This window comes from Glossina fuscipes, unplaced genomic scaffold, assembly GCF_014805625.2.
Source record: "Glossina fuscipes isolate IAEA_lab_2018 unplaced genomic scaffold, Yale_Gfus_2 121, whole genome shotgun sequence".
NCBI classification, from domain to species: domain Eukaryota; kingdom Metazoa; phylum Arthropoda; class Insecta; order Diptera; family Glossinidae; genus Glossina; species Glossina fuscipes.
Genome location: NW_023998464.1, coordinates 5,637,878 through 5,650,820, shown reverse-complemented (window position 1 = coordinate 5,650,820; position 12,943 = coordinate 5,637,878). Strand labels below are relative to the sequence as shown.

Here is a 12,943-nt window from a genome sequence, read left to right as displayed (position 1 = left end):
TACATATCTTTTATGGAATTTTTTATTTGAACAATAAAAACGAAGCAGCCATTGTAACAGCATTGTAGTAGTCCAACATAATTTTCTTAGAAATTGTGAATTTTGCAAGAAAAATGATGGGACTTCAATTTTATGATGTAAAAAAAGCTACTTGAAAACTTGTGTAAGCTTTAGATTTTTTATCAAATGCAAGTCATATTTTCGGGCATAAAGCGTAACATATAATGGCGAATTATAAATTGTGTTAACCCAGATATTTATGGTACGAAATGTGCCTAAAAACCTTGTAAATTTCGTAAGCACTTACGTAAAGTACCAGATAGCCACGGGTTTTATGGCCTACGGGTTTTTTGAAGATAACTGGTTTAAATTTATTTTGTTGAATTCTGCGACTAAATTTCAGGTCTCTTTTCCTGTTCACTATTTTTAATAACTCATGCTAGCGTTGTTAATAGAAAGATTAGAACGGAGAGGCGGCCGTTCGAAAGCTTTAAAAGCAGAAACACAATCTACACGATTTTTAAGGGAATCTAACGCGTATTCAGGCAAGCAATTAATAAATTTGAAAAAGTCGAACTTACATATCCAAACGAAATAATTGCTTAGTCAAGCTTGAAGTTGCTATTCATAACTGACAAATATCAACCGATAAAGGTTATGATTTCGAAAGCACTGCCGTTAATCAGCCAATTGTCTTTTCGGGAACAATAGTATAAAATGCATTTTTTCCGCCCACGTATATTCTCGTAAACTGTCCGCAAAGAATTAAGCCTTGAATGCAAATAAACAGTAATTGGAAATTTCAAATTGATTTATTTCTTGTGTTAGCCCTCGTCAGGTATTATGAACAACTCCCACATCGTGTTAATAAAACGAACAATTATTTTTACTTTTTACGACGCTTAAGAACTTTTAGTAAATAACTATGTACAATGCAGAATGAGGTAATGGGCTCTCTATACTGATGTTTGTGTTATAGAAAACATTTTGCATGAAAGCACATACGAAAATTTCTCATATTGTTTTTATATTTTTAAGCGCTCTTTGAATAGTCAAACGTTATCATGTTCCGCCAATATTAGAAAATAGAAAAAAAATGAAATCATAATAAATGACTACCAGCCATTTACGAATATGAAAATCAAGAATGAAAAATTGAAAAAATAAGAATGAATGCAAAAAGTCTGGAAAGGCAAACGATAGAAAAGAAGAGCAAACGAGAAGAACGAACTTATCTGCACACATATATGCACAAAATACAAGGCGTCCCGTCTTAAATAATGTACGGTGTGGTGGTGTGATGGTCATTGGTATGCAAAGGCTATTCTCTGTACAGCAATATACACCAATACAATAAAATTTGCAAACATCGCAAAGTTAGCTTGGCAAAGGCAACGGAGTGAAAAAAGACAAAAATTGCAAAAGTGAAAAAGTTAAGCAAGGAAAAAAAATGAGCTTATCTATGGCTTAAGTCGAATCGTCTGACGTCGAACATCTGTAGTTATCTGAAGTTATTGTTAGAAATTGAACGGATCGAGATCTCTGCACAGTTATTAAGAATTTAATGTTATTCTCTTTATAGGGGTACGAACGATAAAAAATATTTTGTTTAACCTAAGTTGTGTTTGGTTACACAACCGCTATGCCAAATGAACATCTACGTTCAAGATAACTGCGCACTTTTTCAATAAAACATTCTTCTTTTCTACAAGGTATTTCGCCTTCACATAACACCATAACCCAAAATGTGGCGATATCTGAGAAACAGCCTACACAACGAACAGCAAAGTAATGCCACCAACCGTTATAATGAACGAAATCGTGGCAGCTGTCAAGCAAAGTAAAGATCTAAATGAAATTGAAACAAGAGAAAAAGGGCGCACAAAACTTTTCTTACTCTTCGTGCGTTTTTCAACCTTTGTTGGCCTTATTTAAATGGCTACTCAAGCTATTAACAACATTTCTGATTGCGTAGCCATTGTGGTTGTTTTTGTTACATTTGCGACGTGCGACATTATTCATTGCGGTTAATAATAACCAAGAAAGTTACATTGGCCTTAGTGCGATTTTTCGACTTTGATTCCCATCCATGAAAACATTTTATTAAATGTGGGCGTAGCCAAATCATATTTGTACTGCATTTCCTGTTAGTCGTGGAAAATATTTAAGGACTGTAAAAATGGATTCAACTAGCAAAGTTTAATAAAGTTAAGTAAATGTCCTAAACTAGTTTTGTTAAGCGGTTAGCGTCAAACTATGATGTTTGGTGAACACAACGTTAATCTCCACGAAAATACCTTTCGAGCGAGCTCGAAATATTCATTGTTTTCTTTTCCGAACTATTTTTAATAATTTTTTGAAATTGAGTGAGGTTTAGGAAAAACCGACTAAGGACAAATTTCCAAGTTTCATACTCTAACGCGGCCAAACTAGAAAAGCATACAAGTAAAAAAAGAAAAGCACAGGAAGGTGTGTTGATATACATCGTCGTAGTGAGGATCGAAATAACTCATTTTCACAGTTAATCTTGCCAACTAGAGCTTTGAAATAAACGGGGTTTCCAGATGTGAGCATGTCAGTAGGCAGTCCATATCATTTCTACTTTGCACTTTAATAATTTTTCCTTTAGATTGGCTTAAATTTTTTGTCTGTAAGGTTATATATATTTTTTTCGTTGGGCTGATATACAATTCTTTTCGAGTGGATGTTTGCCTAAGTTGCGAACTCTTCCCCACACAGCTTTAAACGAATGTTTCACTTGCTTTCTAATTTTTTTTCAATTTTATATTTTCGAAATAAATTTCTCTAATAATAAATATGAACAACTTTAAGCCACAGAAATTTATCACTGCCCACACACTTAATGATGCGTGCAATAAAAACCAGAGAACTTATTAGAACGCCATGTAGCGTTGCAATAACGTTTTAAAAGCAATTAGATTTTCATGTCAAATTTTATAGAATGTATAAGTAAAAGATTCAATTTGCTTACGGAAAAGTTTATATATTTTTCCTTGTAAACAATACAGTAAATATTAAGTTTTATGTTGTTTTTTTATGGTTTCGTTTAGCAAATTAATTTCATTTACTAATGTAATCTTTATAAGTTTTGTTCTCAATAAAAATTAATTAGGTTAAAAGTCATTTCAATATTAGCGTAAAAGTTTTGTTATCAGCAACGAATGTAATTGGAACGAGATTTGGTTAACAAATGCAATTGGAACGAATTTTGGTTATTTACTATCACATTAAAAGGCAAGCGCCTTTGCCAATTAACACAAATCTAACAGGGGTAAGCTTTTGACGCTCATATAAGCTTTCAAGTTAAATTGATTATTTCGTATTACTTTCCCAAATTTATTTATTTTTATCTTAAGTTCACGATTACCATTAAAAAAAGTTTTTGCAAACATAAGGTTAACCCGATACCAAAATTAATCGTTTTGGAAAGATGTTTATTATTTTGTTCTCAAAAGTGACTGAGAGGCACACCAAGGCATTATTATTCATTATAAAAAGATGTGGTGAGGTTAGGTTTAAGGACGGATTAATTTTCAACTCTTATATACATTTCTTATATATATTCGAGTCGGGAGTTAAAAGTTCTCTCCCCAGGAAATTTCTCGTTTTCAGGTGCTTGGATAATTTTTGTGATCACTAACCGCCCTAGTTATATTAAAGGAATTTACTTATTTTAATATTCCTTGATAAAGATGAGTGAGAAATATTATAGTAGCTTAGCTTACCAAGCCTACAAGTTTCTTTCTCAAACAAGAGTTCTCGTGAAAAGTAACTTTTTTATGGCAACAAGATCTAATTTTTAATATTTTATCTCTTTCGAGAAAGTCAAGAATAGTTCTAGGCGAAGGGTATCCAATTGCCAATCTTGCTTCAATATATTACTTTTCCATGCAATACTTGAGTTTCGTTGTACCTATTTAAAAGTACTTGCAGTATTGTCAGGTACTGCTAAGTATCTTTGGGGGAAAGAAATTTCTCATATTCAGTTCATTCAACCAAAGAATCCTGAGCAAGATATTTTGACTGATATTTTAAGCACAGATAAACGAAGCCAAACAAGGGTTTTTTAATTAGGAACTAAACTTGAAAAAGAATCTTACTCGTCTGATATGGGTGTAGTCGACTTTTGGCTATTTACAAAGCTAGAACCACCACTTCGAAGAGAGTGCCGTAAGTCAACTCAAGCCAAAGGCGAATAGTACGTTTTTTTTTTCTGCCAAAAGCTGTAATTGACTTTTACAATGAATGAACAAATGTGTATAGATATAGGTGTACAAATTGATTCTTATGTATGCACTTGTTTACGATTCTATTTACAGTGCGCTGCAAGGTGTGAAGGCGTTAAACAGCCGTGTTTGCCACACAAAACTATATATGCGTATTACAAGTCTCAGGTATTGTATTCTCTGTTATGTGAGAGATTAAATTACTAACGCATACATACGAGTGAACGTCATATAGAAGTTCGCAACTCTTTATGTAGTTTCTTATTTACTAAACTTTTTAAATGCCAATATATATTAACTGTCATAACATATAAATCGTACAAACGTACATTCGTTTATAAAATTTTGTTTACATGCGAGCGGGATAATTTCTTCACAATTATTAGATTTGTGTGAAAATTACAGATAAGGATTAAAAACTACTCAACCTAAACTTTGCAATATTTAAATATTGTTATCTTTATGTGACCTCTCAAAGTGTTTCAGTTAAAATGAACCCCTTCTCCGAGATCCCTACTTTTATATGCTTCGTATTCCTTGCACTGCGTTTTTTGTCAGAAGAAGTAAATACGCAAAAAATAGAGGATAAACGAAGGGTAAATGAAGTAAAACTCTCAGGTGGGATTATACCTATCATTCCGACAAAGCAAAAAAAAAGAAAACTATCAATCTTTCCAGTCCTTCGCTTACTAAAGCTTCACACGTAAATGTCTCTTCTTTTACACTTTGAGCAAAGAGTTCTTAAATAAAACGAAAAACGAAGATGTAAATCATATTTCCGTACAGAGCACAAATTTTTAAATTAAGGTTTGTCGTAAAGTATTTGATGAACGTGTACAAATCGAGCTAAGGAATTTTTCTCCTTCGATTTGACCTTATTTACTAAAATTCAAATTGAATCGCATTGACTAATCTGAGGGCTAGTGTTGGCTTGTCAAGTACTCGCCATTTTCTTGAATAAAACTTTCGTATCTCTCGCTAGAGAATTGTAATTATAAAGCTACAGTTGAAATTTGATGTAAATCGACAGAGAACTTAACACCTAATAGTTTAGGCCAACTTGTAAATCCTAACGTCAAGGAAAACAGCATCAAAGTTTTCAATATCGCTTCTCGATCCACATAAACATTTCGACATCGAATAACATTTTGGAAACTTTGAGGTGTCGTTTAAGGCAATAAGAAATTTCAGCAAAACAACAAATTTAAAGGTCAACTTTACTGCACGAGAAAAGTCGGCTGTTTCCTCTCCTTTTCCATAAACTAAACTTTAACATTACAATTCCTGTTACGAAAGTGTGAAAATATTAATGAGGATGATTAATGTTAAAGAAACTGATGAAATTGAACCATTGTGTGGACATTGTTACGTTATGAATTTCAAGATTTTAATGATAATCAGGAAAAGCTAATGAATATAAAGGAAGTTTTAAACAACACTATGCATCGCCGTCGAATAATGTATTTCTATAACAACAGTTTTACTCTGTTATCTTATGTCCGTAGTCAGATAAACACTTGTCACCTGCAAGTAATAAAGATTTATTATAAGTGTACAACCACACGAACATTTTCAATACAGCATAATATTTGTTTTTTTTTTTTTCGTTCTTAAGCTGCCTTCAGCTGTCATTACTTCTGCCGTTGCTTCTATGGATAGCGAAAGTATAATATTATTGAGATTCCTTAGTGAATGCGTCCTCTTCTATTAATATGCTTTAAATCACTTTGCCCCTCATGTAAGTGTTTATAATCCATCATAAGCGAGTTTTTGGTCACTACGTTGTTGCACAATTTCAGAATATGTATGCATTTAAGCTTCTTGGAATTTTTCTCTCTCACGTGTACTACTGATGAGTAAATCTTTGTTTTCATCCTTCCCTTTTTTAATAAGTTATTTTTACTTTTTCAAGCGTGTATATGCCTCTTCCAGGTTGGTACACTTTCGTTTCCGGAGATTCCAATACAATAGAGATTAAGAGAGAAATTTGACATTTAAGAAGGAATTTTTCATTATAAAGGTTAAAGTGGAACAAATAAGCGGCACAACAAAGAGTTCAGCGGATTCAAAGAGTCGCTTCAGGTGGCATTTGGTCAATGTTCGAACTAAACTGATCAAAGTCATATTTAAAATTCTTACTTTTTCATTCTTTTCCTAAAAATATTAATTTTCACCCATCGCATGTAATTACTCGGACATGTTTTTTTTTTTTTTCTATTTTTATTGCTTTCTTATTCTTAAAATAATTGCCATTTGATGCACAATTGAAACTTTTCAAACTGAAGTGAAAGCATAACTGCAACGCTTTATTGTGCAAAGTATAAGGAATAAAAAATTGAAAATTATAATAATAATAATAATAATAATAATAATAATAATAATAATAATAATAAAAATAAAAAGATAAACGACAGCAAGCAATTTATTAATGACAAAAGACTATTGTTCATAATGGATGAAAAATATTTACAGCAATTTTCTTGCTCAGCAAAGCAAAAAAATAAATAATAATTCATTATAAAAAAATGCAGATGATTTTTAGCAAAACTATATCTACCGAGAACGAAATAAATTAAAACCAGTTAATGAACGCTATCTGAGAGCAAAACGTCAAGCTGAACGCATGGAAGTACTGCCCAGCTCTTATATGTAGAACCAATGAACTTCTTGTTCAATTTTATGCTTCTATCAGAAAAATTAACAAAGCTCCGTTACAAGTTACTTCTTAACCAGGAATACTTACTTACCTTAATTGCAGTTTTCTGCGGCAACCCAAATACAGCAAAGAAAAAGATAAGAGTGATTTGTATCCACTAATGTAAACCTGCGTCTTGCAGTCGCTTATATGGCAGGAAGAAAGAACGAGCTAGTAAATTGAAAATTTCGACAGACACTCAATTTTGCTTAGCGCCTTGTCTTTATAAATTAAAAAGTTTGGAAATAAAACACGAGAAGCTTTTTAAAGCGAATTGGATTTTTGAAAAACTTCTAGTGTATAAGTCGGGTTAGTTGTAAGTAGGATTATGTTCTTTACATAGTTGCAGAAATGAATGTTAAGACTTTAGTAATAGAACCGCTGCAGGCATCGAGAAACTAACGATATACATTTTTTTTATAAAAGTCCAGCCCGAGGCAGCGTCCAAAATCGGGGCAAAATGCGCTTTAATATTCATCAGAACGATTTAAATGCAGAACAACAAGTTGATGGTAGTAAAAATTGTTAAACATTCGAAATTCAGTTTATCTGTTAATACGCTGCAGTGTACCACTGTAATTGCAAAGGTCAACCTGCTTCTGTCTATATTCGCAATTTTAGTTGCCGTCGCTTGTGTTTTTATATGATCAGAAAAAATCCTTCCATTTATCAGTGACTTTCCGGCAGGAGCCCTTAGACACGAATCAGCCTAAATACAAATAAGAAATTGGCTTTAAGCAGGCCGTGTGTACTGCTTTTTATACGTTCTTTCCTCCCGTAACCTCCTAATCAGTATTTCTGTAATATATAAACTAATGCATAAGGGAATTGAGTCGCATGTAATAAACTACTATATGGAATGTGCGCAGGAAATACCTTTCAGTACTTCAGCACATTACATCAATTCTTAAAATCACTTTAGTTCCTTAACATACAAAGTGCAAGAGGACGTTTTGTCCTCCAAAATATTTGAAATATTTGATGTGTGACCTGTATTTTTTGTATTAAAAATTTGCTCAGTTTGTTTTGCTGAAGCTTGGAGTTTCCTGGTCTCGCCATAGCAGATGAACGGCGCCCTCTCGTCATACGCATTTTTAAGCCTTTGTGCGTCAGTATAACCCAATTTCCACTACAAAAATAAATTTATGCACCCCGAAAATATATAGTATCTGTCTGTATTGTCAACTTTGAATTTTAGTAGGCTAAGTGTCGTAGGATATGTAAGGCATACCCTCGCACGACTGCATCGATTTAACTTTATTTGCAAAAGCTGTAGATCTTTTCAGGGTGCAGTTATCACACTGGCAGCTGTAATGTGGGTAACTGTGAGTGGGATTATGACTGCAAGCGGCACAATTGTTGATTCGATTTTTGTGGAGATCAGGTAAATGTCTATTAGTAAGTGAATAGGCACAGACATAGGCGGGATTTCGTGGATACTCTTGTATAGAACATAATTCCCATTTCGAACGGGTGCAGAAAACATTTTGCCTAATTTTTTAAAATTATCGCAAGTGTAAAGTCATGGTATCGAATGGAGAGGCGTTAAGTTGTCTGGAGTTAATTCTAATGTAAAAGCCACACTTTTCTCTTCTATATCGATATTTGCTGTAACGCTATACAGCTGAAGCCCGTCTTAAAAATGTATATTATAATATGTCAACAACTTTCTGCAAAAATGTCTCATTGTATATTTGTAAATTCTTCTACAATGTATCCAATGTTCTTGAATTGTTTTCTATTATTATATTTATTATAAGCCAATCTTGCGGCCATCTACCACATAATCCTTTTGACTTTACATTTTTATTTTATTTTATTTTATTTTTGTTATTGTTTATTTTTGCTATTTGCAAATATAAAGCCGTAAGTCAATATCCACAGTCACGAGCAATGTCCGTACCCTCTACAAAAGAGATAATATATAACATGTTCCATGGTTATGGATAGCAATGGTTTACTGTCAGCGACATGAGAAATTTATGTGTTGGTTTTCTTCTAAACTTATTCAGGAAGTCGCCAAACGATTTCAAAGCCTGCTGTAAGGCATTCCAATGTCGAGATGCGTACATAATATATGATCGTTCAGCTAGAGAGTTGCAGAACGGAGTTTTTATTGTAAAGTAAAATGCCCTTTTCGACTTTACTTTCTATGCAACTATTCTTGAGTTCGTACCAGTGAATCGTGGTTTTTAGGATAGCATGGGTTTTTTTTACGATCCCTAGGGGATCTGTTTGCAAATTATTTGCAGGAGCTAGCTATTGAAATTCTTAGGAGCATTATTTACAGGAACTTATATATACAATGCTTTTTGTGGTCCCTTCCGTTAGAGTATTACGATTCACGTCTCTTAGTTTGCCTGACTTTGTCTTCGACAAACATTACGCTCCTGCACCCTTTTACAAACATGTTACTCTTATCTAACGTCCTTACGACATTTTCATACAAATCATTTTTTACCTATGAAATGTTCTAAGAATTGTTATCAATCTCTTCACTAGGGGCGTCAGCTGTTGAAGTGCTTTTTGGAGTACACTGGATACGGCTGAAGTTTATGTTAATGTTTCAAATTGAATATTTTTATATGCAAAAAAAAGGTACGAGGGAAAATTACCATGCTCCACCAAAGCCCATAAATCAGTCAAAAGCATGTTGTTTCTGTTTTGTGAATACCAAGTAAACAAAGTGTAACGCAATACCAAGTCAATCAAAAATCGACTCTTACCGCAACCAATATCATTATTATCAGAAGCAACAATTATTTTGAGTCAACACAGTTACAAGAACACTTATTCGATCCTTGTAAATTTTGCCTAGGATACATTTTATTTATATAACATATAATGGAGAAGAAGAGAAAAAAGCGAAAAGGCAAAGAACATCGTTCTGAATTATGAGTCAACGACAACTGAAACATGCTTAGTGTATTGCGAGTATATTGCAAGAGAGAAAGATAAACACTAAAGTAATCAACACAATAATATCATATTTCTCCATTACTTGTTTCTTATGTTGTATCTATCACATACATTTAAAAAACAAATGTCTCTCACAACTTATACAAAGACTAAACGCAAACACAAAACAACTTGAAACTATTGCCAACCCCACCACCTCACAGACCACATATAAAGCAAAAAACTTTTCTTTTTCTTTTTTGTGATTTGTTTTATTTTGTTCTTTCCTTCTGTTGCGACTCCCTCTACTGTTCCTATTTCTTAACTCTATTGCAATTCTCTTTTTATTTCTTTTGATTCCTATTATTATTGTAATAAACTGCTGCTCAAGCTGAAGCTGCTGCTTTTATTTTTATTTGCCGCTATGTTTATGGCATTTTCTTACCATATTATATATAGTGAGCAGTGAAAGTCTTGCTGTCGGATCTTATCCATGTTCATTTAGTTAGTATGATTTAAATTTCTTCCCTTCTCCGCGTGGTTTTTCGTTTGCTTTTCTTTTTTTTATGGGCACATCCCTTAATTTTCTATGAATAAATTGTGAGCCATTTTTCTAGCACTTCTAATTGTTAGTAACATCATTATTCATTTCTTGTTTTTGTTGCATTTGCGTGTTTTCTGCTGTATTGTATGCTTTTATTACTTAAAATCATATCAAGGGATATATGAAAATGGAGACACTGGCGATGGGTAATTATGAGAAATGCAATGGAAGCAAGAAACAAAGATATTCAAATAAAATTTAAATTAAATGAAAAAGATACGAAATTAATTATTTTTAATAAAGAGTAGAAATTTCTTAACTGCATCGCTGACACGTTGAGCATCTAACGGTTTAAGACGTATGTACAAAAGAAGAGTGCCTTTCTGATATGAAGGCAAGCCAAGCGCATTTAAGGAGTTTTAATAAAAATCTGTCCTCATTCATTATGGTTTTAATATCATTTCTATGTAAAAATTCATAGAAAACTCCCAAAAGTTCGATTGCAGAGTTGATTCTAAAATGAAAGAAAGTCATTTCCATTTTATTTTACGCCATACTGAAAACTCTACCAAGAGACAAGGGGATATCGAGACCGACAATCGTCCAGTTATGAATTTAGATTCCTACGCCGATTAAGAGTTTATTTGTCATACATGGCACTCATATTAGCACCAATATTGACTCAAGCGAAGAAAAGTAACAAAGCTTTATCGGCTTTATTTATGACGTTCCCAAAAATTTATTCTAGCTCTTGTGCGATCTGCTGTTTTCATTGCAATTGTATGTACGAGTTCTTAAAGTTTCTCCTTACCTTCAGTGAGTCGAAGAATGCTCTCCGGCCAGAAAATATATGACATTTGAATGACCATAATGATATATTTATAACATAAAAAAGTGTATCGTGGCCGCATATGAAGGTTCTTAGGAGCTGACAAAATGCAGAAGTATCAGAGCTGTGACTAAAATTGCGACAGATTTTGTTCACAGTTCGTACACTCAGTAGCAAACGTAACACTGTATATGAATCGAAATTAGAAATTTGTGCCGACAACTTGCAAAGTACTCTTTGCGGGGACTGATGCATGCGAAGCCGACTTTTATTTTGAACTTCAAAGGAAAACATTGCATTTCAATTTATTTACTTCTTATATTCTACAGCACTCGTGGTAGGAAAGTATATATATGCAACTGAACTCATCAGGACTTGAGATAGGCCCACTTTCTGAATCAAACTAAGCTTGTCTGTCTGTCGGATAGTTTGATGTCTGCCCACGTATTTTTATGTTCAAGCTACTGCGCGTAATTTTTGGAATAGGTCGATGGAATTTGGCAAGCCAACATGTCTTGACCCAAGGAAAAACTTTTTTGTAAATGGTTCCGCTCTTTTTGACCACTTCCCTATAACACCTTATTTTAAAAAGTCTCCTTATGAACAACTGTATTAAACGAGTCGCGTGATGTCACCGAATCGTCAGCCAACTTTTACCACTCTTACTTGCTAGAAAGCAAAACGCATTACGGGTGCGAACAGAAAGCCGTATGTTGGATTTGCTTTGCAAAATATATTTCCCCTTGACAGGTTAGCCCCTGTTCTTTCCGATCAAGAAGTGGTTTTCAGTTAGTGTTAGGTGACTGTGGATGCGTATGCGTTCATTTATTATCATTACTTTTTTTTCTTTGGGACTTTAGTTACAGATTTTTGTAAAAGTTCAGTGTATAAAGATTGCGATCATGTTAGGTGACCGATTGCTGTTATCAAAAAACTGAAACATTCATAACACGTAATTTAATGTGAATAATTTACGTCTTCTATTTGTCAAATTTCACTGTTTTAGCCGTTTCCGATTTGGCAGTTAATAAGAGCGTGGTCACGAAGCTGCCGCGAATGTTCTCAGTTAAACTTACCAAACAGATGCCAACTTTCAACGCAACAAACGCTTTAGCTTCGCTTTTGGATTATTGGTAGACCACCCACCGTACTCATCACAAATATAACGAGAAGCTTTCATTCGTCTATCGGTAGGAAAAGTTATGGAATTCGAATTTCGTTTGTTATCTATATATTTTAAGACTTAAGTATATTCTGCAGACCTCGTCTACCGTGATGTAGATGGCAGTTTTCCAAAGCGATTCCTGTAAGGCGTGGAAATAATTGACTGCAAGTTCCGTTATAGGCAGCTTTCCATGTCAAAACATTAAAAACACGTCCCTCACGTTCGGATAAGCCAGGCTCAGTCACATGGTATGCTATAGACAGAGTGGTTCTACTCTTTTCAACAATCTTATAACATTATAAAATTTTCGTATACATTTTTTCTCTCGAATTGTACTAAATAATTTTTTTTACTCTGATGTGAATCTAGACAATCACACACACTATTACATGACAGACTATGTCATTGTAGGCATCCATATTATAGTTAAAGTCAAACAAATGCGGACTCACGTTCGACTAGGTTTTTTTTTCCTTTTTTGCTATTCTCTGTTATGCATGCACTTCAATTAATTAATTGCAATGGTGTTAGTAACGAAAATATGAGTCTTTTACTACTGGTTTTG

The 12,943-nt window shown here is 33.5% G+C and overlaps 1 protein-coding gene across 2 annotated transcripts in view; it reads left to right on the top strand.

The window, feature by feature from the left end:
• Positions 1-12,943, top strand: part of LOC119640662 (putative neural-cadherin 2) — a 317,900-nt gene that overhangs the window by 31,119 nt on the left and 273,838 nt on the right. Inside the window, exon 1 of one of the 2 annotated variants that reach the window (XM_038038858.1) lies at positions 4,391-4,415. The exons of the other annotated variant lie outside the window; for it this stretch is intronic. The gene's annotated coding sequence lies outside the window, so the exon portion shown is untranslated. Of the gene's footprint in view, positions 1-4,390; positions 4,416-12,943 lie in introns of those variants that run through there. 2 annotated transcript variants of the gene reach the window in all.